At 41.7% G+C, this 19,962-nt stretch overlaps 1 long non-coding RNA gene and 1 pseudogene across 3 annotated transcripts; one reads left to right on the top strand and one right to left on the bottom strand.

Moving 5' to 3' along the window:
- The first annotated feature begins 11,616 nt into the window (after nucleotides 1-11,616).
- On the top strand, nucleotides 11,617-18,486 carry LOC309341232 (gap junction beta-2 protein pseudogene; annotated as a pseudogene). Of its 2 annotated transcripts, XR_014161671.1 has the most exons (3): nucleotides 11,617-11,779; nucleotides 16,256-17,537; nucleotides 17,594-18,486. The product of XR_014161671.1 is annotated as a gap junction beta-2 protein pseudogene (transcript). The 2 variants fall into 2 exon arrangements; XR_014161672.1 differs by having other exon boundaries at nucleotides 16,256-18,486.
- LOC309341370 lies at nucleotides 17,974-19,500 on the bottom strand. Its single transcript, XR_014156273.1, has 2 exons — nucleotides 19,258-19,500; nucleotides 17,974-19,185 (listed from the first exon to the last, which is right to left on the bottom strand). It is a non-coding gene; the product is annotated as an uncharacterized lncRNA (long non-coding RNA).
- Between the last annotated feature and the right edge of the window lie 462 nt (nucleotides 19,501-19,962).

Raw genomic sequence — 19,962 nt, 5'->3', positions numbered from 1 at the left:
ACATACGCTTCAGGTTACATATGCTTCAGGTTAAAGACTCCGCTAACCCAGAAATAGTGCTTCAGGTTAAGAACTTTGCTTCAGAATGAGAACAGAAATCGTGCTCTAGCAACGCAGCAGCAGCAGGAGGCCCCATTAGCTAAAGTGGTGCTTCAGGTTAAGAACAGTTTCAGGTTAAGAACGGACCTCCGGAACGAATTAAGTACTTAACCCAAGGTACCACTGTATATATAATGGTGTGTGTGTGTGTGTGTGTGTGTGTGTGTGTGTGTGTGTGTATATATATAATTTTTTTTAAAAAAAATGTTTTCAGTTAGTGCCAGAAGTTCATTAGGGAGGGAGCTAAACTGACCTTTGCTGGAAGTTCCTTTAAATTGTTTAGCCTGCCGTGCTAAACACATGGCTCTTGGTGGATATGAACTATACCGTACATCTTCATCCTGGTTCCTCTTGGTTGGTTCCTCTTCATCCTGGAGAAGAGTGACTAGTGGGGTGCCACAGGGTTCTGTTTCGGGCCCAGTATTATTCAACATCTTTATCAATGACTTGGATGATGGACTCAAGGGCATCCTGATCAAATTTGCAGATGACAGCAAACTGGGAGGGGTGGCTAACACCCCAGAGGACAGGATCACACTTCAAAACGACCTTGACAGATTAGAGATCTGGGCCAAAACAAACAAGATGAACTTTAACAGGGAGAAATGTAAAGTATTGCACTTGGGCAAAAAAAATGAGAGGCACAAATACAAGATGGGTGACACCTGGCTTGAGAGCAGTACATGTGAAAAGGATCCAGGAGTCTTGGTTGACCACAAACTTGACATGAGCCAACAGTGTGACGCGGCAGCTAAAAAAGCCAATGCAATTCTGGGCTGCATCAATAGGAGTATAGCATCTAGATCAAGGGAAGTAATAGTGCCACTGTATTCTGCTCTGGTCAGACCTCACCTGGAGTACTGTGTCCAGTTCTGGGCACCACAGTTCAAGAAGGACACTGACAAACTGGAACATGTCCAGAGGAGGGCAACCAAAATGGTCAAAGGTCTGGAAATGATGCCTTATGAGGAACGGCTAAGGGAGCTGGGCATCTTTAGCCTGGAGAAGAGGAGGTTAAGGGGTGATATGATAGCCATGTTCAAATATATATAAGGATGTCATATAGAGGAGGGAGAAAGGTTGTTTTCTGCTGCTCCAGAGAAGCGGACACGGAGCAATGGATCCAAACTACAAGAAAGAAGATTCCACCCAAACATTAGGAAGAACTTCCTGACAGTAAGAGCTGTTCGACAGTGGAATTTGCTGCCAAGGAGTGTGGTGGAGTCTCCTTCTTTGGAGGTCTTTAAGCAGAGGCTTGACAACCATATGTCAGGAGTGCTCTGATGGTGTTTCCTGCTTGGCAGGGGGTTGGACTCGATGGCCCTTGTGGTCTATTCCAACTCTATGATTCTATGATTCTATTCTATGATTCTATCTAAATTATGGGGGACAACTAACAGTCACTTCCTCCAAAACCTCTGCTGTTGGGCAGGGATATGAGGGATTAGAAAGTCCTTGAAGTATCCTAGACCCCAATTGTTATGTGCTGTTTAAATTAATGAAGGAACCTTGCACCTCACGTGTTACATTTTCAGTGTTGTTGCTTAGTAAGCTTAAAGGCTGCCATTTTCCACCTATCATATGCGCAACATGACCCAAGTCTTGACCTTTCCAATAAATAAAACATGGAGATAATGAATAAATGCTGCTATTACATTTAAGGGCCAAGCACTGGCATCAAATGCTGATCTTGGATCAAAAGTTGGCACATCTCTGGGCTCTGGCCCAGGCTTCACTGGGCTTGACCAGTTTTGCAATACAAATATCATCCACTGTGGCTGTGACTCACCAGTCCTTTATTCAGCACCAGTCAGTAATTAAGGTCTTTCAGAGACTTTAAAAACACACAAACAGGTAAAATGTTTATGTAGCATCCCTTGCCCTCCATAAAATGCTGCAGGACATTGCAAAATTAAGTGCTAGAAAATGAACAGCAATTATGAACCATCAAATGCAACTTTTAATTCTGGTTTTTTTGTCAACATAAAGAGAAGAGGCAGAAAAGAGGTCTACATCTCTACAGAAAGTTCACACTAGGTCCATACATTGTTACAGAAAAATAAAAAACACATAACTTCTTTTTAGTTAATTCCTTCGCAAGATGAGAATTGCTTGGCTTTTAGTTGAATAAACTAACTTATTTTTACTTCTCCAATTTGCATATGGTGGTTAAACTAGTGGCTTTTCTTAAATTGTAGAGGTCTCAATTACTTTTTTTTTTAGCATGTCACCCCATCAAATTAAAGATAGACTTTTCACCAATAAATGCAAAATACATAGAGCAATAGCCAGTGTTAGTCATACACATTCTTGTTTTTCTGTCTGTTGTCTAATCCTCACCTGTCTTTCAGCCACATTGTTTCTAGGCTAACAGCATTCCTTGGGTTGTAAACATTATGATAACAAAGATCTTAAAGACCGGAGGTGGCATACATGGAAGTTCTCCCATTTGTGCAATGGGTGCCTGGTTCCTCTTCTGTCACCTCCAGCCACCCCAAGCACCCACAAAATCTCCACTGGAGGGTCCCCCCAAGGCTCCAGAGAAGATTTGGGGAAACATGCAGGGTTCTGCATGGAGGAGGTGATGAACACAAAGCATTATTGCACAAGCAGACACCTGCTTGGACTTTATCAGAAGCTCACAGTAACCAATTTATTATGGCATTCATTAACTTTGCTCCATCAGATGCATGAAGTGTTATCCTAAGTTGGGTGAGTAGGGAATTGCGAGGTCAGAAGGAAAGGAAATGCAGAAAAGGACAGGTGATTATCATTACATTATCAGCAGGGGACATTCATAAAAATCACCTGTTATGCTGGTAACACAGAGGTTTTTTCACTTTTTAAAGTTTTTATTTATACTTTTCAAGTTTATACATTTCATTAGTTTTACAACCAATTTACCATTTCAAAATTTGACTTCCTTCCCCCCTTTCTGTGGTTCCTTAATTTTTTAAAAATATCTTCTGCATATCCAAATTCATTTCACTTGCTCATTTGATTATCTACTGTAAAAATATACTCTTGTGAAACTGCAGGTTATTACAATAATCCTGATAATGTTTTTATCTGTTTATCATTCATCTGTAAATATTCAATAAACCATTTCCATTCTTTTATTAAAAAAAAAAAGGTTGGTATCTTGATTTCTTATACTTCCAGTAAATTTTGCCATTTCTGCAAATTCCATGAGTTTTTGTATCCATTCTTCCTTTACTGGGACTTCTGCTTCTTTCCACATTTGGACAAGTAGCATTCTTGCTGCTGTAGTAGCATGCATAAATAAATTTCTATACAGTTTAGGTAGTTCTGTCCCTATAATTCCCAAAAGAAACTTTTGGAAGATATATTTTGGGAGATAACACAGATAACACAGAGATCTTAGCACCACAGGGGATAGCACTGAACCTCTATTTCAACAGTTTAACTTTGCAGCTTTGTCTGGGTAACAGAAATGCTTGTGAACATTTTGTGGTGTTATTCCAGTGCAGCCAGTTGGTTTCAGCGTATGTACACCCATATTGCTTAATACTAATTATGCACTTAGAAGCACATATAGTAGCCGACATAATGTGTAGTTTGGTTCAAAGGGGGTGGAAATCTACTCAAAAACACCATCTAGAGTACAATGCTGTCACTGCTCAATACAGTGGTACCTCGGGTTAAGTACTTAATTCGTTCTGGAGGTCCGTTCTTAACCTGAAACTGTTCTTAACCTGAAGCACCACTTTAGCTAATGGGGCCTCCTGCTGCTGCCGCGCCGCCAGAGCCCGATTTCTGTTCTCATCCTGAAGCAAAGTTCTTAACCTGAAGCACTATTTCTGGGTTAGCGGAATCTGTAACCTGAAGCGTATGTAACCTGAAGCATATGTAACCTGAGGTACCACTGTAATCCTAGAGGTGATGCAAGTCAAGGAAGGATGCTAACTGAGCACAGAGAAAATACTGTACCGTGACGCAGCTAAGAAAGTAACCTATTTTGACTGACCAACCTACGTTCGGGAAACAGTCACATTAATTAGTATGGTGAAACAAACACAAAGGGTTTGCACCATGTCTCTCACGTAGTCACCCATTCACTGGCAAGGCTGAGTTCTCTCTTTCTCTTTGCATTGTCAGAGTCTCTATTAAGGTTTGTCAAGTATGGCTAATCCAACGTGTAAGAGCGACTTCTCTGCGAAAAGCAGCGGCGACAGGGGGCAGCCTTGATGAGTGTCCCTATTGAGGTGGATCATAGAATCATAGAACTGTAGAGTTGGAAGGGACCCTGAGGATCATAAAGTTCAACCCCCTGTGATTTGTTATTTTAGAACTAAATGCACCATTTAGCTTTGCAGCTAGCCCCCACCCAGGAAGCCTCCTTTCTAATTTCCTAAAACACAAGCTCAGAAGCTTAACACATGGTGGCACTTAAACAGGAGAAACTTGTGATTCTGTGAATATTGAACGTCACTTTTTATCTGTGATGCAAAAGGGACATGTCCCCATTTTTAATCTGCAATCAAATATTAGGTTTGAGGGGAGGGGAGAAGCAGAGTACCAGGAAGGTTGGGGACATAATTGCTCTACTTACCACCTTTCATTGCTAAGTAATGTTTTCCTGGAAGCCTGCCCAACCTGGAAAGTAAAGAGCATGAAAAGCAACTTGGAGCTGTCTTTCTCACACATTGGTCCGACTGGATAAGGACAACATTCGAGGCATGAAGAGTCCACATGAACCCAGGTTTATCACTTTATCCCGTATAATCAGCCTGAAGACCCTTTTCTCAGTACAGTGGTACCTTGGTTTAAGAACAGCTTAGTTTATGAACAACTTGGAATAAGAATGCTGCAAACCTGGAAGTAGGTGTTTTGGTTTGTGAACTTTGCCTTGGAAGCAGGACATGTTTCGCTTCCTGTTGAGTGTGCTCCATTTGTAAATTGAGTCCCCAGCTGCCAATTAGAGGCTTCCTGTTGAGTCTGTTGGCTGTTGAGACCCAAGCACCCATGCAACACAGAGGTAACATTTGGAGCTTTTGTTTTTGCTATTTTTTGTGTTTTTATTTGTGTGGCTTTTTCATTTTTTTGACTGTGACTTGTTCTTTGTTTTATGGGACTGACTTGTGACTGTGCCTTGTGACTTGTTTTTGTGACTGTGCAGAACCTAGTTCAGCTACTGGTTGATTGTGTGACTGCAGAAATAGATAAAAGCCCCTCATCCAAACAATGACTATCATCAGTGCACATATGAAATTTTTTTAAATTTTTTTTTATCATCTACAATACTGTCTTACTTATTTTATAGTACAGTACTTTGATTATTGCCTTCATTTTATGGATCAATGGTCTCGTTAGATAGTAAAATTCATGTTAAATTGCTGTTTTAGGGGTTGTTTGTCATCGTCTGGAATGGATTAATCCATTTTCCATTACTTTCTATGGGAAAGCACACCTTGGTTTAAGAACACTTTGGTTTAAGAATGGACTTTCGGGACGGATTACGTTTGTAAACCGAGGTACCACTGTATAAAGAACATTTCTTGGCATCACTAGCCAGTGGTCCCTTAATCACATGCTACACCAGATGATCATAGAGCTTGCAGCTAGGACCGATGCATGAAGGGATGCTATTGAACCAGTTGGTTCCTCTGCATGGAGCCCATAAACACAATCGCTGTGGTCTGTGTGATTACAACAGTTCAAGAAAACCCTACCAGTTCAATTCAGAAGAACCAATTCATTCAACTTGACCTCTGCATGCGTGCCTCCCAACTTGGAGTTCAACTGCATCCCTGTATGCTCCCACACCATAGAATTGTAGAGTTGGAAGGGACCACAGGGGTCATCTGGTCCAACCCCCTGCAATGCAGGAATCTTTTTGCCCAACGTGGGGCTCAAACCCGTGACCCTTAGATTAAGAGTCTCATGCTCTACTGACTGAACTCTGGAAAACTATTCTATTACTGGCTTTATTAGACAGTATATTTGCATAATATAGCAATGTAGGTGCGCTAAATGCAGAGAATATTGGCTCACAGACACATTTCAAAAACATGTCAGCGCACGTATTATTATTTGAGGGAAATCACAGTATGTATCCATCTGCACTTAAGTGCCTTGATGAATCAGAACCACAATCCCATAGAAGGAATGCGCAATAATACCACAATTATGCAAGAGAAAAAAATATGTCATCAGGTACAAGGAAGAATGATGACTTGTAAATGAAAGTAAAGTATACTACTGAAAAACTTGACGCACTGCAAATAGAATTTCTTAATCACAAAACATTATAAGTAGAGAAAGGCTCGTCTCATGTTCTGTTGACTTGAAAATGGAGATGTTTTCCCTCAAACCTTGTTTTTCCCAATTATTATAAGTAGCCTTACAATTACAAAATCAATTTTATATTATCTTATTTGCAAATACTCAAGTTTTATGTTAATCACTTAAGAAGGCTACATGACAGACCCTCCTTAGGTTAGCCACATGGGACTTGTGGAATTACAAACACACTTACAAATTGAACTTCAAGATTCTATTTCTCTGTTGCCCGATAATTTAAAAAGCAAAAACAATGCTGCTCATAAAAGGTAAAGGGACCCCTGACCATTAGGTCCAGTCGTGACCGATTCTTGGGTTGCGACGCTCATCTCGCTTTATTGGCCAAGGGAGCCAGGGTACAGCTTCTGGGTCATGTGGCCAGCATGACTAAGCCGCTTCTGGCAAACCAGAGCAGCACACGGAAACGCTGTTTACCTTCCTGCCGGAGGGGTACCTATTTATCTACTTGCACTTTGACATGCTTTCAAACTGCTAGGTTGGCAGCAACAGGGACCAAGCAAAGGGGGCTCACCCCGTCACGGGGATTCGAACCACTGACCGTCTGATTGGCAAGTCCTAGGCTCTGTGGTTTAACCCACAGCGCCACCCACGTCCCAACTGCTGCTCAGATCTGCAGGCAAATATGATGAATAAATAGTTGGAATAACTAAGTTATGGGAATTGCCCTGAAGACCCTTTTTGGATTCATAATGTCAATATTCAGAATCTGCAGTCTCTTCCTGCTGGCATGCATTGCTCAGTTACTTACCCCTCAAAAGGTTGCCTACATTGCAGGCACAAAGCACAACTTGCAAGTCTCACTGCACCCTTTGGTTACTAGTGGGGTTTTATTGTGAGACTTAAAAACATGCATGCCCATTATTAATAAAAATGGTTTCAATAAAAGTGAGGACCTGTTTTTGCTGTTGCTCAAGCAAGGAAGAGAAGGAGCTACCCCACCCTTGGCCCTCTGGGTCTTCCATGCCTCAGGTCAGCTCTGCAGGAAAAATATTTCATTTTGGCTTCTTTACTCTCTTGTTGTTGTTGTTTTGTTAGCTTTCTGCCCCTTTACTTCTTCCTTGTCCTTATTTGTTTGTCTCATCATTCCCCCGCCTTCCTTCACTGAAATAAATCATCATCATTATCATCATCTATGGGTGCACACCTTAATGAAATGTGATGTGCACACCCATGCCCATGAATTTTATAGTTTCATACATGAATATGACTTCCATTTATGGATTTGGTAACTTGGGAAGCAGTGCTCAGAGGGGATGCATTTAAAAATGCAAATGCCTAATAGTTAAGCCTCATTATCATGTTTGCATTAGTTGCCTTTGTTTGTTTACTCTGAAAACATACCACAACAGGAAGGTGGCACCCAGTCAATGGGGGATCAAAAATTAGAATGAAAAGGCACAAAATTGGATTTAATCTAACTATACCCTACACTAGGAGCAAATGAGCCAGAAAAGTTGAGTAATTCTTACAAATGCACTTTGACCCTTTCATCCACCAATAAATAATGAAATTCCATTTTTTTTATCCACTTGCTCTAAAGCTGCATAGCACTGAAATGCATACTGTATTTACTTTTACTGTTTTAAAATTAAGTTGCAGTGTTCTTGCTGTAAACACTGGTGGTAGATGGGGAATGAACTCGAGTCTTACCAAACAGTGTAGTTTATCATGCTAAAGCACATCAATGGGCCATAGTGGTGGTGGTAATGTTCATTTTTTCCTGACAAGGGCACATCCTAGAGGGCTTCTTTGCCAGTGAATAGTAACAGAAAGGATCCTTAAGGCAATTTCTTCTCAGACAGGAGCCCCTTCTTCCACAGGACTTGCTAGGAATCTTTCATTTTTGAGATAAGATTGGAGGTCTCACTCCAGGCAAGCGAGACTGGTGATGGTGTAGCATCCTTATTGTTTTGGAGAGAGACAGTGGCAGGGAGGATACAAATGAGCATTGTTTGTTTTTGTCTATTAGCTGGAGGTTTTTTCTTCACTTATTTCCTGCAGAATATCAGGACAGTGTCAGTAGAGTGCCTCATTGCTTGGCACAGAATAATATCGAACAAAACACCATGTGAGGAACGACACTTTAAGTATAGAGACAACTATAGCCTTTTAACCAGAAAGCTTCATTTAACATTGAAAGAGAGGCTGGGCGCTTCAGAGGTGTAATATGTGTCAGGACTCACCATCACTTACCCGGGAACTTTTTTCCCATGCTTCAGCCAGGGTACCAAGGAGACACAAAAGCCCCTGATTTTGTGCAATTGAGGGGGTTAAGGAATCCAGAAATGAAAACACAGCTTCAGCCTCTTTCGTTTTAGAAGTTAAATACTGACTGTTACCGTTTGAAGTTCTCTATTATTCTCTTAAGTTTCTGTTCAACTTGGCAAAAATCCCATAAGCCGCATTACACATTGCAATGCAGTTAAGATGAGACGTGCACATTTGAAGCAGCTATTGTACATGTGCAGATTGCAGAGAATGCACAAATGACAATTTCATGAATAGGAGTCGGGGGGCGGCTGCAGCAGGCAAGCGGAAACCAAGCAGGTAACACACATTGATTGAAAATATATCTACCCCTTCTCTGTTGTGTACAGCGATATGCAAATGTGACTTGAAACACATGGGGGGATGACCTGTTTTAGTCCATTAATGTGTACTTTGCCCCAGTGCCCACATTCCATGTGGAAAAGCTAACCAGACTTGTAGCTGAATATGGCTTCAAAACTGGTGAACACACACATTCAACGACACTGCTTTGAAGTGTATTGACAAGAAAACCCTTTAATATTGATGTGATCAACTTGTATCTAATTGATACAAGATATGTGTGTGTTGCATTTAGGTGGCATCATCCATGTGCAACATGTATCATAGGGACTAACAACTTAGGAGAGGGGTGGGCAGAAGGTGGACTGAGTTCTATTGGTAAATTGCTGGATATTTTGCAGTAGTTAATAGCAAGGGGTTCCTGACTCCCAGTTTTTAACAATGGCAGTAACAAAAATGCTAACTTCCTCCAGCCCCAGATTAGATTTGCTGTAACTCAGACATTGATTTATATTTTTATATTAAGGTCATGTTGGTATGAGTGCAGAAGGCTTTGCCCCTGAATCACTATTTAACATCTGGTTCTGATCCACCAGCCCCTATCTGGCATGTGGCTCTGGTTAGTGGGCCTTAAGATCCTAGAAAAAAAAGGAAAAATGGAACCTGAAAGCCTGTCTGAACCTGGGTTTGGGCGTTTTCTCATGCTAGGTTTAAATGTGCCTTGGAGTCACACACACAATGTATGTGCCCATATGTGACTAGAAAAATCGATTGTATATGACAGCCAATGGAAGTCTTTCTTTCATGTTGCACACCAATTGAAGCCAATACTTGTGTATGAAAAGTTAAACATCCTTATTGTCTCATTGGCTGGCCATTCAGGTCTCTTTCCACGTGCTAGCATTTCTCTAAATGTATGCACAGCAGACGGCAGCCATCTTGACTCATGAACCACCACCCTGTCCTTGATTAAATTCCTCCCAACGTCTGAGGGTGTGTACACACTCCAGTTTGCTTTGCGTCCAGTGCACTCTCATTGCCGTTTTGGAAAGTGGCACCAATGCCAACAACAACAGCAGCATTTATTCTGTACCTATTCTGATGTTTCCCCTGTAATCAGATAATGGCAGTTGTAGTTCAGCAACATCTTCAGGGCCAAAGGTGCCAAAGGTCTCCCACTCCTGATCCACCCTAACAATGGTAGATCTTGGGGTCTCAAAATTCAGCAGCACCTTGTGCAACACCAAGATTCAGCACCCCCTACCTCTCATGCTCCATTCTAAAGTATAGCTGAGGCGTCCTAACCCTGGCGGCACCTGCCGAGGCTCTGCGCCCAGCCCGACTCCTAGGAGCTGAGGTCCCTTCTCTCTCCCGCCCCCCCATAAAATATTGGAGACCAGTTGATGCACATTGCCATTCTAAAGATGTGGGCGCACTGCAACATATGATCAATTGTGTGTGGCGGGGCTTACATGCCCCCCCATATTTTATTCAAGTTGGCACCCTTGGCACCCAAATGGGTTGTGCTCCCCTAAATCCACCTCTTACCACCGTGGTTGTAATAGCACAGTGACAGAGAGGCAGTGGAATGTCATCAGTACAGTGGTACCTCGGGTTACATATGCTTCAAGTTACATATGCTTCAGGTTACAGACTCCGCTAACCCAGAAATATTACCTCAGGTTAAGAACTTTGCTTCAGGATGACAACAGAAATCGTCCTCCGGCAGCAGGAGGCCCCATTAGCTAAAGTGGTGCTTCAGGTTAAGAACAGTTTCAGGTTAAGAATGGACCTCCGGAACGAATTAAGTACTTAACCTGAGGTACCACTGTAGATGCTTTCCCCATTATTACACCCCCCAGGGTGAAAAAAATATTGAGGGGGGGTATCAGTAAGCCCCGCCCCACCTATCTCCTGGTATGCCCCACGGAGAGCCTCAAGGTCCATAAATAGCAACACCCTAGAGGTCCCGGCCCTAAGGAAGTCAGACTAGCCACAACCAGAGCCAGGGCCTTCTCAACACTGGCTCCGGCCTGGCGGAACGCTCTGCCTCATGAGACCAGGGCCTTGCGGGATCTGATTTCTTTCCTCAGGGCCTGTAAAACAGAGTTGTTCCGCCTGGCCTTTGGCTTAGAATCAGTTTGATTCCCTCCCCCTCTTTCTTTTTCCTTTCTCCTCCTGTGAAGAGGCTGCACCCTAATGTTTTAATGTTGTATTTTAATCTTGTTTTTAAAATTGTATTTTAATCAACTTGTTTTTATTATTGGTTGTTAGCCGCCCTGAGGAGGCTGGGGAGGGCGGCATATAAATAAAATTATTTTTTTTTTTTTATTATTATTATTATTATTATTATTATATCACATGACACGGTGCGCACAAACACTATTGGAATGGCAGTGCCCACCACATGTTGAATTTCTACCTGCCCTGCTGCTGTTGCCAACGCAGGAGCCCTGGCAAGAAGCGAAGGGGAAGAAGTGAAAGCGCTGCGGAGGCGTCTTCGGAGGGCGGGAAGGGGCCGCGTCGCAACCATTTCTTCGACGGCGGCGCCTCCTCCCGCCTTGTCCGCACGGGCTCTTCCCGCCTCTTTCCTTGCAGCCGCGCCTGCCGAAGGCGTCGCTAAAGAGCATCTGCCCGGGAACAGGAAGGAGCCTCCCTCAAAGCTGCCGAGGCGGCGGCGGCGGCGACGAAACTAGGCAGCCTACGAGCAAGTGGCGCTCTCTGGACCTCGCCGGGAAGCGGAACGGAGCCCCGCGGGGGGACGCAGCTGGACCGGTTTCTTCTCCCGCGCGCGGAGCTGAGCGAGGTGATGGGGCTGCTGCTGTTGCAGGGGCGATGCTTTCTCCCCCCTTGCGGGAAGGGAAGATTTAGGTTGAGATGAAGGCTCCAGCCGATGTGAATGGAAATGTCCGCGCCTGGCACTTCCATGGGGTGGAGAGGGAATGGGGTTTAACGCTGTGCGCGCGTTTTAAAAGATCAAGAGAAATCAGAAGGTTGCGTTTCGCAGGGCAGCAGAGTCCGGACTTTGGTGTATTCGGCTTGCTAGGCTTATAGGAGGTATGAAAGGGGTCGGTCTCGCTGTGGGCAGGATTCTTGCATTGCGGGGGGTTGGACTAGATGACCCTGGAGGTCCCTTTTCAGCTCCACAGGATTTCTGTGAGGGGTTCAAATGAAAGGAGCGGCTGAATACCATGCGGAGTCTGACCGCTCCGCGCGTTTGTTTGTGTGTGAGAGATAAAGCAGAAATACAGACAAAATTGGGGAAACAAGTCCCTCCACACATGTTTTTTCCCCATTCGGTTTTGTGAGATACACAAGATGTTACGATCTTTCTTTTGCCAGGATGTTGGCTGTAGTCCAGACTCTTCGCTGGGTTCCCAGTGCTTAGGTTCTGCCAGGAAAAAGAGGTCATGCCATGTAACTCAAGGATTTTTGTAATGTTGATTTTAAAATATTAGTTTCAGTCTTCTGGTACAATCGTAACATGTGAGGAAAGGGTAGGATTTGTCCTGTAAGAAGCTTATTTTCATCTTCTAAGAGACCTTAGTACAAAAAAGAAGGAGGACTAGTTTTTCAAGACATCCTGTGGCACCTTAAATATGAAGTGTGATAACCAAACGTTTGTCATATTCAGAGGTGGCCCACTGAAATCATTTCACATTGAAGTAACTAAGAACTGCTTTCATTCACTATACAGTGAATGTTTGGGATATATTACTTCTCAATAGCTCTTTTCAATACAATCTGTGATTTCTTTCTTGGGTGACTAAAGCGTTAACATGCTTCAACAACTTCCCTTAATATTAAGTCATGAAAATGCCTGTAAAATTCTCACGGAACTAGGAACGCCCATTTTTTCTTCCTCCTGGGGCAAGAAAGTGATCCCTGAAATCAAAACACATAAAACATCTCTCCAGTTTAAAAAAGCCTCATAGCTGAAATTTTAATTAATATTTCATATGCCATTCTATCCTCATGTTTACATGTGTTTTTCTTCTATTATCTTCCCCCGCCATATTATTCCAGTGGAAATAATACCGCTGAAGACAGAAAGGGTGAGAGATGCAAGCAGAGAAACATTCCGTGATTTCCATATGCTAACCATTTGCATTTTATACAGGGATGTAATTTCAAAATGTTATCTAACAGTTTATGCAGAAAGAATGACATATTTAATATCTGCAATATGACCTCTCCATACAGTGGAGGAAGAAATGGATTTGATGTTGAGTCCTGGATAACCATTTGCCCCTTTACTCAGTGATCCATATAGATGCAGAATTCTGCATGAGGGATGCTGCAGTTGCCTGATTAATTTTTCACCTTTAAGATGCAATATTTATTAGTAGTATTAATATTAATATACCTAACCTTTTACCTTAAGGTTTCTAGAATAGTAGATGAATTGAGAAAATGATTTACTCAAAGGTATCATCTGAGCAGACATACATAGGACCGTGTCTGTCAAATGAGTATTTTCCAGTATGTGCAGGACTGCTGTTTTACAATGCAATCCTATGCATTTCACTAAAAACCAACTGAGCTCAATGATGTTTAATCTCATGTGAATTTATACAGGATTGCAACCTTAATCTTCATAGGTAAGAGTTCTATAAAATGTTAGCCCTACTCAAACCAGAGCCATTCAAATTAATGGGCATGATTAACATAGGTTCATTATTTTCAATGGGTCTACCCTACTTAGTCTTGTCTTAGTTGAATGCAACCTTAAGAGTCTGCATCAGTTACACACTAGGCTTACACGATAGATGGAATTTGTTGTGTCCGTTCACATTTTGCAATACTGGCAAAAAATATCAGTGGTTTCCAGTTAGCTAAGTCCTGTGGACTCCCTGTTTTTCCAAAGGCAAGACATGGACCCCCTTCCTTTGAAAATGTTGATACCTCTATTGTAGTTTTTGCTATGTGAATGGGGCACAGGTTCACTCGGGTCTACAGACCACCAATTAGGAACCACTGATCTATATAATAGAAGAGCAAAACACTTGATATTTATCCTGTTTTCTTTTGGTTGAATGCTTTGTTTGAATTGAATTAATAGGGGTGAAAGTCTTCATCTTGTTTAATGGTTAGCAGAAGTGTATTTGATTTGTGGTCACAGAGTTTGGTGTGGTTTCTTATTGAACTTGGTTATAGGAAAACCCGAGACCTTGGTTATTGGAAAACATATAAATGATTTATTTTAAAGAAATAAATCCGTGCAGCTTTCAAATCAAATCCTACAGGGAGGAGGGTGATTAGTAGGAAAAGAAATACCGGTAATTTTATCCATCTTTTCATCTTGATTCTGCAACTCCTCATTACATCAGCAAAATCTATCGACTTTTTTCTTAGGGTTAGTGGGTGTAATGAAAGCTACCATGTCAAGGGTTATGTTATAACATGTTGGAGTTCTGTCTTCTTGTAAGTCAGCTTGGCCTTGCTTGTTAAGGCTTTACTAAACCACATTATTTGTTTGTATAGTACTATGCCAACACACTCTTAGAATAGGAAAGCTGCATAATTGGACACACACATTGGATTTATTTCTATTTGTGAACTGCCAAAACCAGCATGCAGGCATCTCCAATGAAAATGAAGATTAAAAATGAGTTTGACCTTAATTAGCAATATCAACAAAAATTAGAATTGAGGGTCACCAGAAATGAACCCAAAGGTGTTGTTTGACAGGCATATCTAACTATAAAATTATATCAGGTTGTGTTTTTTTTAATATAAAAAACCCAGATTAATAAATATTTTAGCTGATTAGTTGCCTGTCACCCAAAGGTCTCCAAGCAACTAATATTAAAGAAAAAGATGTGCAAATACGTCATACGATAAAAAAGGGAAAATCATATAATATGCTAATATTTCATTCAACATGTGGGAAAACAAAAACAACCAGCCCCCTACATAGTAATAAAAAACAATTTGCAATACTGAAACAAAAAAACAAGGCAATACTCCCACCCACTAACTAGCAGATAAACAAAAACTCATTCCTCTTCCCTAGCTCAAATGACAATTCACATGGAGTCAACAACTCCCCCACTAGTTACCAGTTCATTTCTGGGCCTAATTCAAGGTGCTCACCCCACCCAGAAGGCAGGTCGCTTTCTGCAAATCAATGGTGAGTGGATCCAGGGTCTTCCAGGATGGTCTGGCATCTCTCACCTTCCTTCAGGGGGAAGCCAAGCAAAGCAGGGAGCTGGTGGCAGAAGTTTTACCTGTTTTGCTGTGGTTCTGGCTACTCCTCTCCTGCTGCTGCTTGGGGTTCTTCCATCAAGGAATCTTGGCAATCAAGGTTTGTTGACGGTACTGTTACATATCTTGACACCCCCTACTCCCCATCACAGCTTAAGTTTCTTGGGTTTTCTGAGGACAGAGGATGATTACTAAATCTGTTTACATCTGTGGTGTAGATCTGCGCTAATAGCAGGGAATGGTAATCATTGATAAGTGATGATACAGCGATTGCAGTTACAGCAAGATTCTTTCATGCCATTAAAATGTAGTATCTTGGAAAACGTATTTCTCCATTACCTTTGTGTAAGTTTCCCACAATGGAGCATCTCCACAAATTGGTTTTTTTTAATGATAACAATAACTTCCATTGCCAAATAGCTGCACCTCTCCCTCTGACCCAGTTCAGATATAATGTCAAACCATAGTTTAGTTTAATAAGAATGAGTTGCAGTGACCACAGGTGTTCCCACTCCCTTCCCCTCTCTTCCCTGCATGCACACAAGTTAAATGCACACAAATAGCGGGCTTTCTGTACATACATCTGAAGTCATCTTGTAAACTAAAGTTGCCATAGGATGGCATTTGGAAAAGTGAAAAAATGCCAGTGTTTTTAGTTTAATTATAACCTAACCAGCCTTTAACAGCACCTCCTTTAATGGATATTTCTATAAGGGCAGAACAGAAGAATATGCTGGTGCTTAGATATGGGCTTCATTTATATGTGAATCCTAGTTGTATAAATTCACTGCATACCATCAACATACTCCCATGCCAAAAGAAGTCTCTGGTTTAACCACCCCTTTAATTATGTCAGTGTTTTAATGTCACTGTGCTCCTTTGGATAGATGTATATCAAGTTTTAACATTCATTTTCCAGAATGGGTGGGAGAGAAAGAAGCCAAAGCATTTCAGAATTGTTCTGCCCGTCTGCTTACAACTTGTCTGTACTAGCAGCAGAGGACCTCCTCATTTGTAAAGGAATAGAATAATTAATCATTTGGCTTTTTCTTTTTCTTTTTCCTTTTCTTAATAGGCTAAAGAACGCACAAGCCACCATGTGGGGAACCCTCCAATCCATTTTAGGAGGTGTAAACAAACACTCAACCAGCATTGGGAAGATATGGCTCACTGTCCTCTTCATTTTCCGTGTCATGATCCTTGTGGTGGCTGCAGAAAATGTCTGGGGAGACGAACAGTCAGATTTCACTTGTAACACTCTACAACCTGGGTGCAAAAATACCTGCTATGATGATTATTTCCCAGTTTCTCATATTAGACTTTGGGCTCTCCAGCTTATCTTTGTGTCTACCCCTGCCCTTCTGGTGGCAATGCATGTTGCCTACAGAAGGCACGAGAAGAAACGGAAATACCGACATGGGGAGAAAATTGACCTTGAAAGTCTGAAAACCCAGAAGTTCCACATCGAAGGACCCTTATGGTGGACATACACCAGCAGCCTCTTCTTCCGAATTATCTTCGAAGCGACATTCATGTACATATTTTATCACATGTACGATGGGTACCGTATGCCTCGTGTAGTGAAATGCACTGATTTTCCTTGCCCAAATACAGTAGATTGCTTTATTTCTCGTCCCACTGAGAAAACTGTATTTACTATTTTCATGCTGGCTGTGTCAGGCATTTGCATGCTGCTAAATGTACTTGAGTTGTCTTATTTGATACTAAAGTCTTGCATGAAGAAGTCTCAGCCCAAGAAGCCACTGCCCAATCATTAGATGTTTGTATGTCATGTACCTATTTTGCATTGCTCAAAAGCTCATCTGTTTTTAATTAAACTATAGTAAATTACACACCTTCTAAATAGTGGGAGTCCATCTTATTTAACCCACAGTGCAGGAATTCTTTTATCAGTACAGGCTGATAATACCCAAATACATCTAATTACAAAGCTAGTATTTTGATTATTAAACAGCTCCTTTTTTGCTCCTTTGGGCAAGAAGTGCGCACAGCCTCAAACATCATGATTCTTTATCAGGTGTTTTATTCTCAGGATAAGTAACAATTATTTCCCTAATTACTTTACCCCCTCAACTTACTGCAGTTAGTTTTAGCTATGATTTACAAACCTGGTTTATTCAGATAAATCATGGTTTGAAGTTGGCATGTTTATACAAACCATAGTTAAAACCAACCACAGTTTGTCCCAGTCTAAATTTAACAACAGACCATGGTTAGTTGAAAACAATACTGAATGCTTCCAATTTCCTTCCAGAGGAGGAGAGCAAACTCAAGGCTCACTCACTTCCATAATCAGAGGCAGCCTGCCTCCTCTGAATACCATTTGTGGGGGAAGAGTGGGACAGGGCTATGGTGCTCATGCCCAACCTATGTGCTTTACATAGGTGTCTAGAAATAGGATGTAGGGCTACATAAGCCTTTAGTCTGATACAGGAGAGTTTTTCTCATTTGCTCTTACACAGCACACTAAACCAGTTTAGCCATGTTACATCTGCAAACAGCCACTCTTGAACATGCTGTGCAAACCCTGACTGCCTTATGTAATCCTTACCAGGGTTTAATGGGACTTGAAGCTCTAAAAATATATATTTAATATGCATTTCCCTTTGTTGAGATGTAAATGCCATCAAATTGCTCTGTAACAGTTTTGATCACCACACTCGGCGTACGTTTTGGTGGACTAGAGTGTGCTTCAGATGCACACAGTTCCATGCCTCTGATGAAATGGACTCCAGTCTGTGAAAACCTGTGGTATGATAAAGTCTGTTAGTCTTTAATGTGCTATAATATTCTTGGTTTTTATTAATCTGGTGGCAACAGAACTGGGCATACCACATAAGAGCTGCCTATGTGAATAAATTGTGGAGAAACTATAGCTGAGTTCTGCCACTACTTTGTTACTATTTAAAATGTGCCTTTCACTTGATGTAGGAAGAAAGACAATTCTGTCCTTTAAAAAGTTCTGAATATATATATATATGACACCGTGTTGGAAGAAATTATTGTACTGCTATTATGAGCAGTTTCAGGAAAGCACAAAGATATATCAGGATTAGCTAGAACAAGTAATTCTGTCTCCCTGAGAACATCCTTAATCCAACTATGACAAACAGGAACTTTGGTGTGTTTCATGCTTCTGCATGTTGAATGCGTAATTGAATGAATGACTGCCAAAAGAACATTCTGCTACTCAATGGTCAGTACTACAAAATATATTATTTGTATGAATGACACTTTTTTCCTAATTATCCTGTACTCATAAATAAATCACATTTGTCATGCCTTCAGTTTTGTTACTTCAAGGGTTTGTGGGTATGCTATGTTTATACCAAAAGTGAGTGGAAAATATAGTGCCACTTGTAACAGTGCAAAACGCCTGCAAATATGGACATTTCAAATTTATAAATAGGTCACTAGTTTTGTAAATAGTTCAAACGAATTGCTTAAACACTCTCATTATTACAAGAGACAAATGTGGTCACCCCATACTCTCTCATGCATATTCTCACATGCACACACACAGGCCCTCTGCTCAGCTGGTGCATGGTCAATGCTGCCTTTTGCTCATCAAATGATGACTGAGGAGTGGGCAGTTGACATTACCTTCAGAGTTTTGGAGTTTGTACACCCCAGCAAGGTCTTGAGGGGAAAAATTTGCTGTGGTGGGTGGATCAGTGGGCTTTGCCTTCATTTTTAAAGTATTTAAAGCACAGAAAAGGTATCATAGGGCGTGTTTACCCACTAACCCTGCCTCACTGCCTCAGCATCACATAAACTGTGAAGTTATGTGACATTCCCAGGGACTTTCTGGATCAGCATGTATAGCACACCAGGTGTTAAGTACTGGGGAAATATGGATCAATGGAACTGGCAAGGGCATGCAACCAAATATTTGAGCTGCCCCAGTTGCTGTAAGCTAAATTCTGCTGAAATGCTGCCTTAAACAACACCCTCAAAAACACCCACTCAAAATACCCACATAATCTGACCTACAATCAGAGGGGTGACCAGAACACACCTTGGAACTTGGCTTGTGACCTTTATACGGAGTCAGACCAGTGCTCCATTTAGTCTTGCATCATCTACCCTGTCGGGCAGAAGTTCTCCAGGTGCTTAGGCTTTCCCTTCCCTGCCCCCTAAGTAATTTTAACCTGGAGATGCCAAGAAATAAGCGCAAGACTCTCATAAAGTCCTGGACCCAGTAAGTGTTAGAAATTAATCAAACCTCCTGAATCCCTGGATTGAGGATGGCTTCCTCTTGAAGTAATCACCTGGGAGATGAGCCATTAAGGAAGAAGAAGAGGAGTTTGGATTTGATATCCCGCTTTATCACTACCCGTAGGAGTCTCAAAGCAGCTAACATTCTCCTTTCCCTTCCATCCCCTACAACAAACACTCTATGAGGTGAGTGGGGCTGAGAGACTTCAGAGAAGTGTGACTAGCCCAAGGTCACCCAGCAGCTGCATGTGGAGGAGCGGGGAAGCGAACCCGGTTCACCAGATTACGAGTCTACTGCTCTTGGCGGCCAGCTATGAGTTAGAAGACAACGTGAGAGTTTGAAGCAGAGTCTTTAGGGTTGGCTGTGGTGTGAAAAAAGGTTGCAGGTTGCTAAAGAGAGGGTCCAAGTACGGTGGGTTGATTTCTGTTTTAACCCAAGGCTGTGGCTATAGGAGAAACAAGACTATTTTGGGGTGCTGATGCTGTGAACCTCTCAATCATAGGCTCAGGTTGTATATATGTGTAAATAAACCATATATCATA

The sequence above is a fragment of the Podarcis erhardii genome, assembly GCF_964252035.2.
Source record: "Podarcis erhardii genome assembly, chromosome: 4".
Lineage (NCBI taxonomy): Eukaryota > Metazoa > Chordata > Lepidosauria > Squamata > Lacertidae > Podarcis > Podarcis erhardii.
The sequence above is the reverse complement of the archived record's forward strand: the minus strand, read 5'-3'. Positions and strand labels throughout refer to the sequence as shown.